We start from the raw sequence: 21,545 nt of genomic DNA, 5'->3' as shown, positions 1-21,545 counted from the left end.
CTGGGTCTTATGGTGATTAAATGAGTTAAAACAAGTAAAATGCTTAGACTAGCACCCAGAATTTAGAAAGATTTCAACAGTGTTTATTATTATTATTTCTGTTATAGCACTTACTATATTTTTCATTGCTACATATGTACATAGTTGCATATTCACATGACTGTAGTCTAAGCCCTATCAGGGATGTCTTGTTTATTATTCCATCCTCATAATGCCCCAAATAATTTATTACAGAGTAGACACTGTGCACTTAAGTGTATTTTCTGTTACTGTGTAGGGGCTGGGAGGGAAGACATGTCTAGCATCCTTTTCTACTTCTTTTAGAAACAGCCCTCTTGAATTTTAGCCCGTGAGGGACCACCTTCGTCCTTTCTTAGTCCATGTCCTGTGTCTGAGGCTAACCCCACTGCTGGGCTAGAGGGCTCCCAGGCTTATCCAATCAGAGCCCAGTATCTCCTTGGCACTGGTGCTTGGTTCAGAGACGGGCACCACCCAAATTGCAACTAATGAGATCCAGGCCCAAGAATTTTGTTGGAACACTAAAAACGGAAGGCTTTCTCTTTCTTCTGGAACTGCTAAAACTAGCTGAATAGAAGCTTAGAGCAGCTCGCACTCATTCTGCAACCAGAGTGAGAGAGCCTAACTTAAAAAAAAAAAAAAAAAGCCAATACAAAGGAACGTAAAACTCAAAATTAAGACACAGATTCTTTTTTTTTTTTACTAGTTACCATTTATTATCAGGCCGTATAGCCAGCACTTTGTGCACATTTCCTTATTAAATCCTCAGGATAAACCCCAGGTCTCAGCTTCACTATGCCCATTTCACATGGGAAGAAACGGCGTCTATGAGCTGTAGGATTAGTTAGGTTCACTTGGCTTCAGGAGACGAGGTCCAGGCACCTTTACGTGGACCAGCAGCGGCTCCAGCGAGAGCAGCGCTTTGCATATGTGCTCCCTCTATGAAGACACAGATTCTTAATCATGGCTGCTAAGCACCTGGATCCAACCATGCCTGAAGGTCATTTGTCCCTAGGCTTCTCAGTTACACGAACCAACAAATTCCCTGTTTGCTAAGCCTGTTATTATTCATCAGCAGCGAAGAGCTGTTACTAATCAATGATGCTTTTATAAATTGAATTTTCTTCCAGCAGCAGCTAAAGATTCTCTAGGTTTTCGAGGCATAAATATGAAAGAAGAACTACATAGACCCTCTTTTTCCCCATGAAGAGTTTGAAACTTGACCAGGCTTTAAGAATAAGGAAGATCGAGAGATCTATGTCCCTTCCTTCTCTTGGGAAATCAGTGTCACAACTTCCTCCAGAAACCTGATGGGAGTCATTAATTTATTTGGTGCTTAGATAGCATTTTTACATTTATTTTCTCATCAATCTTCCCAGTATTCCTGAAAGATAGGCTAAGTAATTATTATTACTTCCTTAGAATACATAAGAATATATAGAAAACTTACAGAGGACAAACACATTTTCCAGTCACATACTTAGAATCTGGTTGAACCCAGATATGTTTAACCAAAAGCGTATCCCTTGCATTTTCCAATCTGAGTTGATAATGACAAAGATGTCAACTTTCCAATGAGAGGTACAATGCTTTCTAATTTTCCTTCAAGACGTGAGACAGAAGGACAACTTTTAAAAGTTAATTTTAAATGGGCAATTTTTAGATGGTGGTCCGTTCTCATAATTCAAATTACAAAAGAATACAGTAAAAATTCTCACTCTCACTCTGTAACTCTGTACCCCAATGGTTCTCACTTTGTTCTCCACCTATTCAAACTGAAAGCCCGCCCTTATTCCATGCACAACTAACCACTTTTGTTTGTGTCTTGTGAATCCTTCCAGACTTTCTTAGGCAAATTCAAAAATTCACTTTTTCCCATAAAAGGTAGATGTTTTACAAACTGTTCAGCATCATGCTTCTTCAGTGAATGATGTATGGAATACTTTTTAAAATTTCAGGTGACAGAGGTGACAGAAAAAAATGGCAGTGGGAGGAGAAAAGAGGTGATGATTTTGCCCTGGGCAAATAGCAGCAGCTGAAATCATTGTGTTTCGAGGGGGTGAGCCGGGAATAGCGATGGTAGATCAAACCAAGGGGACACCTGGTTTTTACTCCCAAAGGATTTTTAGGTCTAGAACAATGAGCAAGTCCCTGATCCCAGCTGCGTCAGGAAGTACAAGTAATCTCAGGAGAGTAATCAGAGGCCAGGATTTGCGAACTACGTGAAACACTGCTTGTCCCTCTTTCTTCTACCCTCTTGTAAACTCATGAGAAACACACATGTGTAAGACTGGTGCTTTTGGATTAATCCAGTTCGACAAAAAGTTTTCACTTCTTGTTTGTTTCCATTTCTTGTTTCTTAACAAAAGATACAAAATCAAAGACAGGGTGATACCACAAAAGGGACAGATGTTTAAAATAAAGATAACGATCATTGTCCCTAGAGTAATTACATTCTAACTTCACACTAAGAACAAGCTAGAGACCTGATATCAAAATAAATCTCTGCTTTAAATGCTGAAGAGGTTTTTTTTAAACTAGAAGATCGTAATACCATTAGAGAAATAGCTTCTAGAGGGCCTGAACTTCTAATTCTGACACCTACCTTCCCCATGATCGGCTCTAGGACAGTCTTACACATGTCAGGACTCAACAATAATATTCTATTTCACCTTTGATCAGGCAGTCAAATGAAAAGCAAGAGGGGATATGAAAGAAACCTCAGTAATATTAAGCTCTCCTAAATTAAGACATTCTCATTCACTTAAATATCGAATTCTATTATCCAGGATTAAAGCCATCTGAAATTATTCCTATCTTAGGTGAAATATTTTGAGGTGGAAAATGTACAATCTTTAACAGCCTATTTTACTTAGTTAACCTACGAACAATAGAAATTAAAACATGACCAACTCAAACTAATAGGTATGAGTAACCAGTCTAAATTAGTAAGAAGATGGAGTAGGCTTTCCCCAAATCCATGTTTATTACTTTCATGTACATATCTAATCAGAATAGGTTTCTTAAGATGATTAAAAAGTTTGTTTTCTTGAGCACTTTAAACATTGCCCTCCTTTACCCACCATCTTGCCTACACAAGAGAAGGTACACGGTATTTGTAAAAGACATTATTTCTTTGGCAAAACTGGTCCAGGACAAGACTAAACCAGGAAGGAAAACTGACATCTGAGTCCTGCTTGACTCTGCAATAAGAGAACCAAAGGTAACTTAAACTAAAGTTTATGTTTTCCATGAGAAGATACCAAAAAATGTTTGCGGACTGGGGAAATGTACCTGAAACTATAATGTGTAAGGTTTGCTAACAATGGTAACTTTCCATGTTGACATGCTCCCTTTCAGTAGTCTCCCTTTCCACTCTCTTTCAAAATTTCTGGTTATTAAGGTTGTATCAGGGTCTCACCATTCTTCTTGGGGATTGAAAAGGCTAGAACACAGGAAATGGATCAGGAACCACACAGTCTAACCCTTTTAAGAAGACATCCTGAGTTCAAAACCAGACCTTGCAGTATATTAGCAGGTGACTGTAAAGCAAGCTCCTAAACTATGGACTCCTGCCTTTGTTCCTCATAGGAAAACAGAGGTAGGAAAACCTAACTTGGGTGGACATTCGGATAATCAAAACATCTTGTAAACTCTTAGGCACAATGTAGGGGCCACATCAATATTACTTTTTTGCTCCCTAACTATCCATTTTCTCCTGTCTACAAATGCATATCCCTTTGATAATATCCTATTGATATTTTTACCTTAATATGCTATTCATCTAGAAGGCAGCATTTCACAGGGTTAAGAATGAAGACTGAAGCCAGGCCTCTGAGGTTCAAATATTGGCTATGCTGTTTATAAGCCCTGGAACTTAGGACGTTATTTAACTTTTCTGTGCCTCAGTTTACCCTTTAGTGATATGGGAATTATAATAGCAACCTACTTCATAGAGTAACTGGGAAGATTACAAGCATTGAAAATAGCATCCGGCACACAGGTAAAACAGAATAAGGGTTAGTTATTATTATTAATATCCACGTATGTTATTCTTACTTTTTATGTTTAATTCCAAATATAACTTCAAATGAGTAACAGAAATAAAAGGTTTTTAAGCTTTTATTTGTTAAAAAACACTTTACTTCAAAAAAACACACACAAAAAAACACTTTACTTCATATGCTACACATGTAGCAAATTATTCAAAGGGAACATTTTCAAATCTCATGCGGTAGTAACTAAATTGAACCTTTTAGCACTGAATTAAGAAACACAGCAAAAAAGACTACATAATGCCAGCAGTATCTCAATATCAGATTTAAACAGGTGATTAAATTTTAATTGGTGTCACTAATGTTTTACACTTGGTTCACCTAAGGTTTTCTTTAAAAACAAATTACAGGGGTGGTGGTGTTAGGGGGAGGAAATGGGTGATCGATTAAATGGGTAGAGAAATTAAGCTTTGCAACACAAAAATAGTCTCAAAATCGGTTGCAGTTCAGTAGAGCATTTCAGTTTAAGACACTTAAAATGGTTAAGATGGTAATTTTTATGTTCTGTGTTTTCTACCAAAATTTAAAAAATAAATTATAAGACATGTTTGGACTACATTAATGCAGAGAGCCATACATCTAAAATAAAAATTCATCAGAAGGAATTTTCAAAGAATTTTAACCACACTGATATATAATTGTTCATTATTTTCCAGTTATCCAGTCTTCTCTCCTACCATGCTTTTTATTCTCTTGTATTTCTCTCACATAGCTTCTCATGCCCTGTCTTATAAAAGGTACTAAGGAAACACTTATACTTTGGAATAAAGAAACTTCAAGAGTATCCGTTTCAAAACCTAGAGTGCCTGGGTTTGTTTGGGAAAGCAGCTGAAGAAAACTTACGTGGAAAAAAATGTTGTAAGCTTACAGGAGCGAACTCCTTTCACCTAACAAAAGGAAATAAGAATTAAAACTATAATTTATATTCCAAGTGGGAAACAAATCAGGAAAATGCCTAAGCCAAAAGCAGTCACTTTCCAGGACTTAGCCCTTAGTGGTAAAGACCGGATTCGTATCACAGGATGAAAAAAAACAACAACCCAAAACAAAACCTCAAAGGGAAATAATATGCAAAGGAAATAAAATAATGGACTTTCCTGACAGGAGCTCTCTGACCCAGGCCAGAAGGAACCCTGCAGTACCTTTAGAAGTGTTTAAAAGTGGCACCACCCCAAAGGAAAATGAAATTAGGAAATTATCCACCCAAGTACAGCGTATAAACAATCAGAGCCTCTCTTAAAGCAACACAAACTCAACTATGCCTCATGCCAATGGAAACCTTTTTTGTTAAGAGATCAATGGGAACAATGCTCCTTTTTTCCACATCCCACTTAGGAATTAAATGTGGCAAAGAAAAAAAAAAAAAAAAGCAAGTTAATGCTACATTACCAGATTCTAGTGAGTGTGATTCTTTTTAAAAATGTCATTTATAATCAGAAATCAGCAAAGTCTATAGTATCCATGACTCTTTTGAGAATGTTTTCATAGAATGCTCAGTGAAAATGCCCTGCTTACCTGAGTTCACTTGCCCTAGAAGAACCTAGGTCCCCCTGGGAAGGCTGGAAGCCTGAGATTCTAGTCAGCTCTACGGCTCAACAAATTTATACTTAAAGCTCAGGGTGGATGAAACAAACAATGTCACATTTTCTAGAATGTACAGGAAGTAGGGGAGTCTCAACTCCATTTAGTAATAAGATTTTATGGCTTATGTTTATATATCGGTAGAAGGTGGGTCCTGATGGTTTGTGCATTCATTGTGCAGCTGGCTATTTTAAACCAGTGATGGAAGGTTTCAATATTTATGAAACCACTAATTTCAATTATGACAAATATACAGAAAATTAGCACTCATATTACTCTTTCCGATAAATGGGTTTTACCCCTATCGTGAATAATAAATGCTCCATAAACAAAAAGGTAGGGCCGTGATAATTCTTTCCATTCACTATGTGCAGAAAGATTCAATCAAGAAAAAATTCATTCTACTGGGAGAAAGATACAGAAGGAAAATATTTAGTTCCTTCATATTTAGCGCATAGAAAACAAATCTGTTTTAATACCACCATATATATTTAGGAAAACAGAATCAACGAATTTCAAGAAAGTATGTATGATAAAATTATTATGTATTATCTCGCTTATCTACAGAATACCTAACACTCATTTGGTCTGATTAGGTTCAGTTACAAAATACACAGGCACACGAATGGTTGAACTGAAACACAACCCCATCCTGCCTCCTTTTTTGTCTATGATGCCTCCACATTGACCTTTAAAAGGCTGCTGCCATACACAGCAGACAGTAACAGTTACTTAAGTTCATTATCCATTCATGAGGGAATGAGCCCCCAACCTGTCCATTACATTTCGTGAAATATTCATTTTGTCTATTTTGGCTGTTCAGGATTCCTTAAGGCTCTTACGCAGCATTCAATGATGTGCACACAAAGAAAGAATTGAAAACAGGTATTGTCTTTCCCTCACCTCTCCCCAAATTCCAGAACTTTCCAAATCACATTCACTTGCAAACACCCCATATTAGGTATGGGATAAGATCCATCAAAAGCCTTTCATTAATTCATTCATTCAACAAACATTTACTGAATGCTTAACATAAGCCAAGTACTATTTATTCTAGTTGATTTGGGATTTTATCAGAAAAGAAAACAAAAATCCCTATTCTCATGGAATTTGTCATCTACGTAGTGGGAAGGAGGACCAGATAATAAACAATATAAATAATTTACAATGGGTTGAAAGGAAAATGTACTATGGAAAATGAGAAAAGGCAGAAAAAGATGAACCAAGAGTGCTAGGGGACCTACTTTATACCTACCAGGATGGCAATAATAAAAAAGACAGATAATAACAAATGTTGCTCACAGTGTGGAGAAATTGAAACCCTCACACACTTCTGGTGGTAATATAAAATCGTGCAGCTACTTTGGAAAACAGTCTTGGCAGTTCTACAAAATGTTAAATGTTGAATTACCATATGATTCAACAATTCCATTTCTAGGTATATAACAAAAAGAAGTGAAAACATATGTCTACACAAAAACTTGTACACAAATGTTCATAACAGAATTATTCATAATAGCCAAAAGTAGAAACAACTCAAATGACCATCAGCTGATGGATGGATAAATAAAGGATGGTATAGTCATACAATAGAATATTATTCAACAATAAAAAGAACTTAAGTACTGATACATGTTACATGAATGAACCTTGAAAACACTGTGCTATGTGAAAGGAACCAGTCACAAAATACCACATATTTACTATATGATTCCATTTATGTGAAACTTTGAGAATAGGCAAGCCTATAGAGATAGAAAATGGAGCTGGGGACTTTGGGGGAAAGTGGGGAGTGACTGTTAATGGGACAGAATTTCTTTTTAGGATGATGAAAATGTTTAAAGTTGACTGTGGCAAAGATTGCATAGTTTACGAATAATATTAGGTTGGTGCAAAAGTAATTGAAGTTTTTGCAGGTTTTTTTTTAAACTTTTTAAACTGCAATTACTTTTGCACCAACCTAATACTTAAAAACCATTGACTTACACACATTAAGTGAGTGAATTGTTCGGTAGAGCTTAGCAAAGCTGTTTTAAAAAAAGGGCGCTTGTAGGAGAGAAGAGACTGAGTATAGGATGATAAGGTATACCTAAAATAACACTGACCGATAGTAAAAGTAGAAATGCACAGAATACATTGAGATACAGCCCAGATGCTCCCAGGCACAGTTCAAAGCAATGAGGCTTGATGCTGAGTGTGGTTCCCAGGGGAGGAGCTCAGTGGGGCTAATCTCACTGCTTTGCCTCTATAAGGGTGCATGCAAAACAAACGCTGGGTGCGATTTTCACTTTTTGCTTTTTTCCATAAAAGCAAAAATCCTCTTTGGATTTCTTTCAGTTAGTGAAAACAGAGACAAAGTGAAGTGGCATAAAGCAAATTTTCGAAAGCAGGGGCTACTAGTACACAGGGTGTCAAAAACATGTATACACATTTTAAGACGGGGAAAAACGGTATTAAAAATGGTAATACTCAATATATACCGATAACAGAAGATGAATATAAGTCATGTGTATACATTTCTTTGGCACCCCCAGTATATATACATACATATTATGCAGTCTTAAAAAGGAAAGAAATGTTTTCACATACTTCAACACGAATGAGCTTTGAGGACATTATGCTAAGTGAAATAAAACAGTTATAGTAGGACAACTTCTGGATGACATCTCTAATGACGTCTCAAAATCATAGCTATGGAAAGTGGAATGGTCTTCACCAGGGATCGGGGAAATGGGGCAAACGGGCGCTGTTTAACAGGTAGTGAGTTTCAGTTCTGTAAGATTCACAAGTTCTGGAGATCTGTTTTACAACAATGTAAGTGTGCTTTATCCTACTATACTGTACATTTTGAAATGGTTGAGATAGCAATTTTTAAGATATTTCTTTTTAACTACAGTTAAAAAAACATTACAACATTATCAGGTGCAGGCAAGGATGTGGAGAAACCGGAACTTTCCTATATGGAAATAGGACTGCAAAACGCTAGGAAATAGTGTGGTAGCTGCCTATCAAGTTAAACATGCATTTAATATGTGACCCAAAAGCTCACCCTACATTATTTTCACTAGAGAAATGAAAACGTTTGCTCACACAAAAACCTTTACATGAATGTTTATAGCAGCTCTATTCATAATGACCCAAAACTGGAAACAACCCATATGTCCTTCAACAGGTGAATGGATTAACAAACTGTGCTACGTCCATGCCACGGAATGCTACCTAACAATCAAAAGGAATGACTGATGCATGCAATAACCTGCGTGAATCTAAAAGGTGATATGCTGAGTAAAAAAAGCCAGTCTTAAAAGATGTCATACTGGGGGACGAACAGCTAGCTCAGTTGGTTAGACCACAGTGCTTTTAACAAGGTTGCCCGTTCAATCCCCACATGGGCCATGGTGAGCTGTGCCCTCCACAACTAGATTGAAACAACGACTTGACTTGGAGCTGATGGGTCCCGGAAAAACACACTTAAATAAATAAAAGTTAAAAAAAAAAGATTTCATGCTGAATGATTCTAATTTTTAAGACATTCTTGAAACAACAAAAGGAGAGTGAAGAACAGAACAGTGGTTGCCAGAGGTTAGGACATGAGGTTGGGGGAGTGGTGGGGAGGCAGGCTGTCACTGTGGGAGTAATGGCACTGTGGTACATCTGATTATAATGGCATTCACACAAAACTATACATACATTAAAATTCACAGAACTGTATAGACATAGACACACACACACACACACACACACACACACACACAGAGAGGAATACCAGAGGGATGAATGACTAAGAAAACGACCTCTTTTGAGAAAGTCGTGATCACAAATGCAGTGATAGATAGTGGTTCCTTCGTATATCTGCCTCCCATGTAAGCCAGCTACAGCTGCTTCTAAGAAAATGTCAGGAGTCTACCATTAGAGTGGGAAGAGTAAGTACATCTTCTTGTGGACCACAGGCTCATTGGCTCATGGCCACAATAAAAAAGAAAAGCAAGGGAGGGAAAAGTTTTGGAAAAAGCAAAAACCTATTTGCATTTTCTGCAAGGACTAAGGTTTGATATAGCAAGCACAAACTGGTGCTCAGTGAAAAGCCTCATTCCCACGGGCCCAGTTTGCTGGGGAAGTTTACAGGAAATGTTTCCACAGGGGCTGCCAAAAACTAACTACAGGTAACCTTGGGACCTGAGGTCTGGACTGAGCAGAAACCACTCCAGTGATCTCTCAGCTGGGACCTTTGCTTTTCTGCCCTGGAGAAAAAGCGCCCTTGGATGAGCTATAAATATAAACCAGTTCTGACACTAAAAAGGAAGGTAAAAGGAGTTGGGGAACATATCCTTTTACTCTGGTCTGGAAAAGGTGAAAGATATACAGAAGGAGTAGAAAAATAACATAGGTATGGAAGTGACAAAGAGAAATGTTTTGAGGAAGAGGAGTCAAAACTACAGTAAAGAGGTTGACAGGAGGAAAAAGATAACAGAGGAAAGGAAAGGGCTGATGGCTCGGTGTGGGTCTAGAGCTGGATGGTAGGTAAAAAAGACAGACGAGAAGAGTGGTAATGAACATCACAGACACCATAGCCAAGAGCAAAGGAAAAGGCTCATGAGCCCAGAACTTTCCCCCACTTGCTAAGGTATTTCTGTGCATACAACAGACCTGGGCTCATGGCGGGAGATCCGTGAACATTTGCTGTATGAATGAACAACAAGAAAGATTCTTCAGAGCCGGCAGGAAGAGTCAAACAGTGGTTACCTAGGAGCTCTGACTGCTGTGTGTGACCTGTGTGGCTCCTCAGAAGGAATGCTATCTTCTCATAATGGGTTTCCTAGACCTGGAGGACACACCATGACGTCTCAAACCCCCTTCTTCTGATTTTTCAAAACAGGAATAACTGTTTTCCCTAGAAGCAATCAGACGGCCCATCTAGTCAGAAGTCCCAAGTAGGAAACAGAGAAGTGTGGATGGCCAGGTATAGTTCTCTTCTCTTCTGGCTGAAGATCATGATACACAAAAAGAGTGGACAAAGAAAGTGAATAGCCACTGGAATTGATGGTGTCAAAGACAAGGTCCGATTTTCTGGACAATAAATCTAGGTCTGTCGAGACACGGGGTCCAGTCCATGAAAATAGAAATGATATGCTGAAATGGGTGGAGACTGACTGAACTTGAATTAGGGAGGGAGGAAAAGCACCCAGATAATAGTAGGAAATCAGGTATCATGGAGGATAGCAGCAGCTAGGACAGAAAGAAAACAGCACTGGAAACTTCTGGTGCTTTCAGGTAAAATAGTATCCAAGAAATATGGGTATGAATGGGTACAGAGAAACAGAAAAAGAGTAACAAAATAAATGCAACCTGGGGTGTCAACACAAGAAAGTTAACTCTTTGAAACGTGATAGGACAGGATTTCTGACAACTCAAAACAGACAGATCTGATACAAAGGGGAAATCTAACGTCAGGTGGGAGAATGTGCATCTGGACACCGTAAGGAAAACGCACCGAAGTCGGTGGGGACATGTGCCAGACAATATGTACAGGTTGTATGTAGAAAGAACATATAACTTATTGTTATACAGGGGGTAAAACAAATTACCCCGCTAGGAGGACCTGGGTGGTGTTTTTCTATACAGAGAACATTAAATGAGCAGAAATGTAATATAAGTTATCAGTGGGGAACTTTCATTTCCCTAGACATTTATAAGATACTTCATTCTTACTGATAAATTCTTATCATTTTAATAACAAGATGAATTCTTATATTGGATGTGATTACAAATAGTAAAAATATAGTTGGTGAAGTGCAATAAGAATTTTTGGGAAAGTCATCATGTTATCTTAGCATTAAAAATAGCCAAGAATGGGAACATGAAGTATGGCCAGACCCATAGGCCACCCTGCGGGCTCCAGGACAGCAGGGACTTCATCAGGCTTGTCCATCACTGTGTCCCCAGCACATGACGCACTGGGCCTAGTACTCAATAAAAACTAAGTCAATAATCTAGACCATTTAGTGTGGTCCCACAGTGAGAAACTGAATTGAAAACAGATCAAGGGGATGAAAGAACTTTAAGAAAAGATGGAAGGATCATCATGTAACAACTGATTAGGAGATAGGCACACACACACACACACACACACACACTGGAGGTGCCAAAAAAATGTATACAAGTGGAAACTTTGGTCAATGTTGCTCAAGCAGTAGTTCGCCATAATCAGAAGGATCTGGACGCTGATGGTAACCACTCTGAGCACCTCCTGTAACTGCAGAAGTCAAACGTGACTTGTGTTCATCTTTTGTTATCAGTACATATTGAGTATTACAATTTTAATAGGTTTTTCCTTTCTTAAAGTGTGTATACATTTTTTTTGGTACCCTCTGTATATGTATTAGTACCAGGGGATAGTTAGAAAAATTAGAGAAAATTTGTTTCAGGGCAATATAAAAGAACACTTTCCTAATAATCAGAGCTAGGAATTGGGAGCTCAGGAAGAAGAAGGTGAATGACTATATACTGTCAGGATTGCTAGAGACAGAGAATTCCTGCCCTGGAGACAGACCTACATAACTGGCGAGGTCCTTTTCAACCTTAAAGTTCTCAATGTCAATAGAAGATTTAGAAAATTATCTACTATAGTAACGATAAATAATGTTTGGCTGTATTTGGATGAGTCTAAATAGTATCAGGCTTCAGGTATATTGTGAATTAAACTGAATTTTGTAAATTAATTTGGGAACATTCTTGTCATTCCAAGTAATATAACAAAGCAGTACTGGGGATACCACTAGTATGTAAGTTAGGGACTGTTTGAAAAGAGAAGCAATAATGCTTTATTACATCAATGTACAAATGTATTTTCTGTTGGACTCACCAAAAAACACCACCATATTATGGACTCTATAAACTTGGACTCTGTGAAGCTGGCTTTCTGTCGGCATGTCAGACTCTGGCTCTTGGATTTGAATTTAAGAAAGGAAGCCACAACAAAACATTTATATCACAGAGTTAAATCCCTTTCCTGGATTTCTGCTCCTCTTCTAATAGAATAGCATAGAGTAAAATTAAGTGATTTGCTAGGAGCCATCATGCCAGCAACAGATCAGAATTAACAACCATTTAGGTTCATGAATGGGGGAGCATTTTCACTGTTAAGTTATTGGACAGAGAAAAGTTTTTAATGGGCTACATTCACAGTGTAGTAAGGCCATTACTAGACAGAAGGAAATGCATGTGATTACTTAATAGGATTTCTCTGCGTGTTTTTCCTTTCCTCCTTCTCTTTGCTCAAATGTTGCCTTCTTGATAGTTTCCCTAATCCTCCTATTTTAAACTGTAACTTCCTTCCCACCTTCCATATTCCCTGCTTTATTTTTTTTCTCTCCTTGCTTTCTAATGTACTATCTAACTTACTGGGTTTACTTTCTGCCTCCCAACCCTACTGGCATGTAAGTACCGTAAGGAAAGGCAGTCTCTTTTGTTCCGTGTTGTATCACTAGAATCTATAACAGGACCTGACATGTAGATGTAGATGCTCAACGAACACTTGAGAGGACACATGAGTGTTGTCTAACATACAAGCAAGAAGCTCGATGTAGACCCGGATGTGCTGTGTGGTCTTCGGCTGGTTATGTAACTTCTCTCGCTATACAAAATGGGAAAAGGGGGAGATTCTCCTCTCTTCCTCCAGTATGGTATGAGGGTGAATGACACATGAAAACACTTTCATCTTCTCAGTGGAATGAGATAAAGTCAAAGTGATGTCATTTATTAATGTAGCTAGACCAGTCTTGAGCAAGTATTCCACTGGGCAAAGCCTCTAACTTTGCCCTACTTTCTAGACATACAAAATAGTTTCTAGTAGCAACATTATGCCTCTATGGTTACAGAAAATAGTATCTTTAATAAGACCAAACATAATTTTGATCCTTGCCAACCATTTTTCTATGTGTACACTGCGAAAATCAGGCCAGTCAAGAAGAACCAAAATAATTCTTGAGACCAAATCCTTCTTACAGTAAAAACTCTAATATATGAAGCAAACCCATGCATTTGGGTCACCTTTCAATGAAAAATCTTTACTGACCTGGGTATGCAGTTATCTTCTAGAGATACAACACAGTGTGATGGTCAGAAGTATTGGTTATGGTGCCATATTGCTTGGTTTCATGTATTGCCTTTGCCTCCTACCAGGTAGGTTTCCTTGGGCAAGTCATTTGAATTTTCTAGTCTTAGTGTTCTCATGAATAAAACTGGAATAATAATAGTAGCACTTAAACTTCCTAAGTTTTGATGGTTAAATGAGTTAATGTGACTGTAGTTCTTGGAGCAGGACCCGGCACATAACAGCATTCAATAAAAATTAGCCATTGTTATTATTAGGAAATGCAGAGTTCCTTCCGTAGATTAAACTTTTTACCATATGATTCTCTACAAGTTATTCTGATTCATAGATAGCTGTTAACTTGCCACATTATCTAAAAATCTAGACTGGCATTCCTTCCCCATTACTAACAAAACAACAGTCATAACTTTAATGAAAATAAGTTGCCTTGATTTTATTTGTTTTGTTTTATTTAGGAATATAACTTACTGTTAAAATTAGGGCAAAAGATAGGAAAGGAGAAATTTTCCTAATTATTTTATCAGCGTCTTAATTGTATATGGTTATAATTATGGGTACAGATGTTTTGGGTAGGTTGGTGTTTTAAATTACGGTCTTTCTCTTTTCGATTACGATTTTTCAATCTTCAATTTCTTTTATAAAGTTCTAACGCATCCAGTGCTGTATTTTTAGTTCTAGTGGATATTCAGTAAATAAGCAATTCAAGGCATATTTAAGTGCACATACCATGTACAAATTATTATATAAGCACCTAAAGGGGAAAAAGATGAGTGACAGAGTCTCTGCCCTTGAATATTTTACATAATAAATTAGGAGCAGTCACATAAACTAGAAGAGAAGTCCAAGTACACATGTCATAATAGCAGTACAAGCAAAGGAGGGGAGGTTCCTATTCAGCTGATGCAGAATCAAGGCCAAGAATATCTTCAGGAAGAAGAGACATGTGACGATCCTTGGGTGGTAGTATTTCACCAGGTGTAGTTGTGGGAAGAAGGTGCTCAGAGGGAGATGGAAGAGCAAGAAGGGCCTGGGGACGAGAAGGGTTAGGACACGCTCCGTGGGTGACCCTGTGTGACTTAAGTCCAAGGCTTGTGACTAACACAGATTGATGAGAGAAAAGGTCACTTGGGGTTACTGTGGAGTCTGGCAACCATTTAGGAAACAAGGTGGGGTCAGTCACACTTTTTGAGTAAGACACAGCAGGAGCCAAGTCCCCCTGAGGAAGATTCCTTTGCAGTGAGTGCTATCAGGATGATCTGTAGGAGAGAAATGGGTGCTTTGCCTAACTTCGCCCCCAAATCTACAACCTCTGCTCTCTCTTCCCACCCAGCTCTTGGGCTGTGCCATTCTAGCAACAGGAGTTTCAACAACTGAGGTTTGGGGTCTGAGGAGGTAACTCTCACAGAACCACTTTATACAGTGAGTTTCTGTCCTGAATCTTTTGGTAACTTCCTGTCCTAGTTACCAGCGCTATTCCTTGATTCCTTAAAAAAAAAAGAAAAAAGAAAAAAAAAGACGATGGGAGCCCTATTTGAATCTGATTCTTTTACCTGGCACCACCTGCCCATGACTACCAGCACCCATATGAAGAACGTCCTGGCTACCAAGACCTGCCTGGATTTCCCAATCTCACTCACCTGGATGCTCTGTTATTCTACCCTACCTGGTGGAACATGTGTCACTTTGGTGTGAGGTACCCACTGCTACATTTGCCTGGCCTGACACCTGGAAAATTGTTATCTTGCTTATTCTGGGGTTCCTGACGGCCTGTGCTGTCCTGAACCTTCTGTGTCAGCCTCAGCAGCTAGCTCAGGTTCCCCTTGTAGGCTTCCTGCCAGAACCCAGCCTCTCCCTGCCTTCTCTGCATCCGATAGCTTTCTATAGCTACTACAGCTAATACCTAAGTACAGCGAAGAGGCTACCTGCAATAATTAAGACAGAGTGCTAAGGACCAGGCAATGGGGACTGAGAGGAAAGGCTAATAATGTTAGCGACCCTGCACTAGGAGGAAATACATGCATCGCTTTAGGAAGTAACCAAGTGGAGAAGATGGAAACAGGCAAGGAAGAGTCAAAGAATTCCATGGTTCAAAGCCTAGATGCCAAAGAAAGCCATGTCTACAATAGCAACGATAGCTGGGGTTGGCAAGGGATCTGTTTTGGTTTGGAACATGTTTGTACATAGTACTTTTCCACTCCCTCACCCCTCACTCTCTGTGCTCATTCATAGCATTTATCAGTACCTACCTCTCTAGGATGAAAGCTCCATGAGGACTGGAACCTTGCTCACTTATTCGCTGCAGACTCCAGGGCTGCAGCACAGTACCTGGCATATACCATATTTTCAATGAGATGTATGTAGACTGTATGAATGGATTTTGAGTTAACATGCAGTCCTCAGGCAGTGCTGCCCACCAGGTATTTGGGCAGAAGTGCCTGGGTTTAGGAGATATGGGTACTGAAGGGATGTCAAGTACTGCATAGGAAATACAATCATTCACATTGCAACACCTATGTATAGTGGCAGGTGGGTACTAGACTAGTCAGGGGAATCACTTCGTAAATTATACAAATGTCTAACCACTATGCTGTACACCTGAAACTAATATAAAATAATATTTAATGTCAACTGTAATTGAAAAATTTAAAAGGGAGGGGGAAGGTGGAGGGGAATGAGAGTTTTAAACTTCCAGGTATAAAACAAATAAGTCAGAGGATGTAATGTACAGCACAGGGAACAGAGTCAATAACATTGTGATGGTGTGATATGGTGTCAGATGGTTGCTCGACTTATCATGGCAATCACTTCTTTAGGTATGTACATGCTGAATAAGTACCCCTGAAACTAATATAATATTGTGTATTATCTATATTTTAATAAAAATCTTTTTTAAAAAAGAGATGTGGGTACTGAGAAGAGAGGGTGTGTGGAGGAAGGGCACGTTCAGAGAAAGAGAAAGACTTTGGGGAGAAGACAAGGGGAAGAGGCGGGGGAAAGAAAGAAAAGTGAAAGACAGTCAAGATAACGACACTTCTGCAAATTAAGGAAGGACTAATCAGCAGTGGCGGGTCCTGTAGAAGTTGAAATGAATGGAAATCAGAGCACAATACTACATTTCATGATGAGGAGGGCTGGAGTAATCTCAGCGGAGTCCTGGATGCCGGGGTGACTGCAGTGGGAGGAGGAATGAGAGTGTGCAGAGAAAGTGGAAGCAGCAGATACAGGTTTGGTCTGGATGGTAACCAACTATGCAGAACTTAGTGGAATAACTATAAGAGGCTGTTTGTATTCTTAGCTTTGGGAAGATGAAAGCATATTTAAAGATACAGCGAGAAGAACTGCACCACCCCCCGCCCTCCACCAGAAAAAAAGGGAAGAAATGGTTATGCAGAGGGAAATTGTGTAAATGATATTTGGAGGTCTAGAGGAAAGGAAGGGGTAAAACCTAGAGATTAGGTGGGACCGAAAGAGAAGAAAAGTAAAGAAGAGAGGCACCTGGGGAAAGTAAATGGAAAAGAGGGCTATTCTCCTGTCCTAGAACCTCACAACCTGTGGGCCAGCCTAAACCAGAGGTAAAGATACAGGAAAACTTTCTGCTTTAAAACAAGGCCAGAGAACTTGAAGTTGGGGCACAGGCCCAACCTGCCTTACAGGACAAGATGGCCTTCCAAAATATAATTTGCCTAAGGACCACCAAAGCAGGCTGAGGACGGGACCCGTCTTAACCTCTCCCACCACAGTAAATGTGTGATTAGAAAGGCATTTATTACAACGGCATTCATAAGGCAGCACTGCATCCTATAAAAATTCCTACAGCAGAAACCTAGACCAGGAAAAGTGGTATTAATCGCTGTGTAGTGGAACACAGAAAGATTAACGTCCATGTGACTATAAAGCCAGGGGTTTAAGGGAAGGCAAAACAGAAGAGTTACTTTTCTTGGAAGGAATTCATCTTCTTTCATTTCCCAAGATATTATGAGTCTTGCCTAAGGTGTACTTTATAATTTGCCAGACAGCACATGGCCTTGGTCATACCCAAATAGCTAGGTTTCCCTGTTTCTGAAATAATTTATTAAAGAAGAAAACACATGTCTCTTGGTTATTTCCAACTGCCATCGGTTTTCCTCTAGATGTGACATCTTTCCTCAATGTGAAAAAAACATGATCTACCATTTTGTGCTTTCCTTTATTTTAGACTTTACACTTTTATACATTCCACAAAGCTCAGCAGAAACTTAAGCCTTAAAATAAACATACATTTAAGGTGATGATGAAATACTTTATAATGGGACACTTGATAACCTCTTATAAAATTCAAGTAAAACATTAGTAATATGGGTTTAAAAAGAAATCATGCAAGTTAATGTAGGAGGCAAATTCGCAAAGGACTGTTACCATATCTACGTGGCTTGTTTTTATTCTATTAGGTCACAACTTTAATGAAAAACAAAGAGGCATCTAATAATTTTCTCAGATTACAATGTAGTTTGGTATTCTTTAGGAACTAGCGATATAGTATCCACCAGTAACTTATTGGAGCTAAACTTTATATAAAATCCTGTGTGAATTTGAAAAGGAAAAAGACAACATAAAGACGGCCAGGTTATCCCAGTAAATATGGGATAACATGAACAACAGTTCAGGTTGTTTAAAATGATTTTTCTTAAATATTCAGGATTGGTAGAAATATGTTACAGCCTCCTTACTGTTAAAATAATTAAAAAGAAGTGACAAGGACTCATTCAACTCAACACCAAAAAAACAAACAATCCAATTAAAAAATGGGCAGAGGACATGAAGAGACATTTTTCTAAAGAGGACATGCAGATGGCAAATAGACATATGAAAAATGCTCAACCTCACTAACCATCAGAGAAATGCAAATAAAAACCACAATGAGATACCACCTCACCCCAGTCAAAATGGCTATCATCAATAAATCAATAAAAAAAAGGGAACGCTTGTGCACTGTTGGTGGGATTGCAGATTGGTGCAGCCACTATGGAAAACAGTATGGAGGTTATCTCAAAAAATTGAAAATGGAACTACCTTATGATCCAGCAATTCCACTCTTGGGTAGCTATCCAGAGAATACCAAAATGCTAATTCGAAAAAATCTATGCACCCTTATGTTTATTGCACCACTATTCACAATAGTGAAGACATGGAAACAACCAAAATGCCCATCAGTAGATGACTGGATTAAGAAACTGTGGTACATTTATACAATGGAGTATTATGCAGCCATAAAGAAGAATGAAATCTTACATTTGCAACGATATGGATGGACCTAGAGAACATTATGTTAAGTGAAATAAGTCAGACAGAGAAAGACAAATACCACATGATCTCACTTACATGTGGAATCTAAAGAATAGAATAAATGAACGAAGTAATCAGAAACAGTCTCAGAGACACAGAGGAAAAACTGAGGGTTTCTAGATGGGAGGGGGGTGGGGATAAGGGAGAAGGTGAAGGTATTGGAAAGCACAATTGGTAACCACAAGATTGCCAAGGGGATACGAAAGTCAATTTGGGGAATATAATCAATAATGTTGTAAAGATTTTGTAGGGTACCCAATGGACACTTGTCTTATTAGGGAGACCACTTCAGGAATGCTGTACCGTGTTTCCCCGAAAATAAGACCTAGCCAGACAATCAGCTCTAATGCGTCTTCTGGAGTAAAAATTAATATATAAGAACCGGTGTTATGCTATGTTATGTTATGTTATGTTATGTTATGTTATGTTATGTTATGTTATGTTATGTTATGATACTATGTTATGTTATATTACATTACATTATATTATATTATATTATACCCAGTCTTATATTACAGTGAATTAAGACTGGGTCTTATATTAGTTTTTGCTCCAAAAGACGCATTAGAGTTGATTGTCCGGCTAGGTCTTATTTTCAGGGAAACAGGGTAGATGCCTGATCACTGTGCTGTATGTACACCTGAAGCTGATGCTGAATAATAATGAATGTCAACTATAATTTTATACACACACACACACACACACACATATTCACAAGAAGCGGAGTACAGCAGAAGGAATAGAGACAGTGGAAATATAACAGCTGTACGCGACATCAGAGTGGTAGTAGATTGCGGGAGGGGGGTTATCACTTTGTGAGGGCTATAAATGATAAATGTCTAACTATTACAGTGTGTTATACACATGAAACTAATAAAACAAAACAAAACAGGTGACAAGGACAGATGAAAGGGCATTTCTTTGTAGCTGTCTTTTCTCCTTTAGAGAGAGAAGTTAGCAGTCCAGATTCAGGCAAAGGGCAGGAGAGACAACTGAAGAGACTTCCGGCCTCTCGTCAGTATCTCCTTAGTGCTATTGTCTGGACCACTACTCCCATCCTGGGTAGCTATGGGAACGTGAAGAGCCAGATTCTCCTGGGAATCTTCGGGAAACGTGAGAGGGAGGCACTTAGGAAGGCCAGTGTGGTTCCATTCACAACTGAAGAACAAGGGAGAACAAGGTGCCCAGACAGGGGTTGGAAGGAGTCAAGGACCGACATCAGAATCTGGACCTGAAAGCACCTTGTAATTCCATTTATTCAGCTCTGATAGGACTGGCTCAAGGTGACACACACCTTGGTGGCAAGGACACTACTAGAACCCAGATGTCCTCACTCAGCAGAGCCTTCTGTCCATCACTTCCCACTGCCTTGTAACCCAAGAAGCCAATTAGGAACTAAAGAGGCCTCAAGAACCAAGCTATCATTATTTCCCTCTAAGCCAAGTCGCTTTTCTGTTTCTGTCTTTTTATTATGGAAAATTTCCAATATCTGTAAGTAGATAAATGAGAATAATAAACCCCATGTATCCATGACTTAGTTTAAGCAATTACCAACTCGTGGCCAATCTTTTTTCATCTATACCCACCCCTCTTTCAGGACTGTTTTGAAACAAATCCCAGACATAGTATCAGGATTTCTTTTTAAATATTAAATGCCCAAAGAAATTACATAGCTGAAAATGCATCAGAGACCATTTTCTTTAGGGAGCATTGGTGTTCCCATCCCATATCCTGTGTTACTTGCGGTATTATGTATCTTATTTCACAGCTCTAGAGCTAACAGCCAGCTCTTATCTCAGCACAGACCAGTAAGATATGCTCTGTGACCCTCCACATACAGTGACAATATTAGGCTGTGGTGCAATAAGGAATTTTGAGGAAGAGACTGTGTTGGACTGTGAGCATGGAAAAATCTGAACTTATATCAATATACAGAGAGTGCCAAAAAAATGTATACACATTTGAAGAAAGGAAAAAAACTGTATTAAAACTGTAATACTCAAAATATATCAATAACAAAAGATGAATGCAAGTCATGAGAATACATTTTTTTGGCACCCCCGGTATATAAACAAAATACCACTGATACTGTACACTAACTTAAATCAGGTTTAATTCTGGTCTGAGATTGAAAGCCAAATTCTACCACAAGTCCACATGAAAGGTACTAAATAACATAATTCTTAAGGTTTAACAAATCCACACAATAAAATAACAATAAAAAAATTTTCACACCCGTGGGGTTATGACTCCCCTAGGATAGAAACCAGTTATTTGTCCTAAAGACATGATGGAAATTTAAAATTAAACAATAAATATAGCAACACTTTTCTGTCATACAGCCATTCAAATTTTGCCCTCAGAACAAACACATTAAAAAAAGGCATTAAAAAAAATTTTAATTAACAAATAGGATTGTGCTATTGAAACTAAGTAGATAGATAGATAATAGTGTT

At 38.5% G+C, this 21,545-nt stretch overlaps 1 protein-coding gene across 10 annotated transcripts in view; it reads right to left on the bottom strand.

The window, feature by feature from the left end:
* Positions 1–21,545, bottom strand: part of PHACTR2 (phosphatase and actin regulator 2) — a 232,808-nt gene that overhangs the window by 63,904 nt on the left and 147,359 nt on the right. The window lies entirely within an intron of this gene.

Source organism: Rhinolophus sinicus, linkage group LG05 (assembly GCF_036562045.2).
Source record: "Rhinolophus sinicus isolate RSC01 linkage group LG05, ASM3656204v1, whole genome shotgun sequence".
Classification (NCBI taxonomy): Eukaryota; Metazoa; Chordata; class Mammalia; order Chiroptera; family Rhinolophidae; genus Rhinolophus; species Rhinolophus sinicus.
The sequence above is the reverse complement of the archived record's forward strand: the minus strand, read 5'-3'. Positions and strand labels throughout refer to the sequence as shown.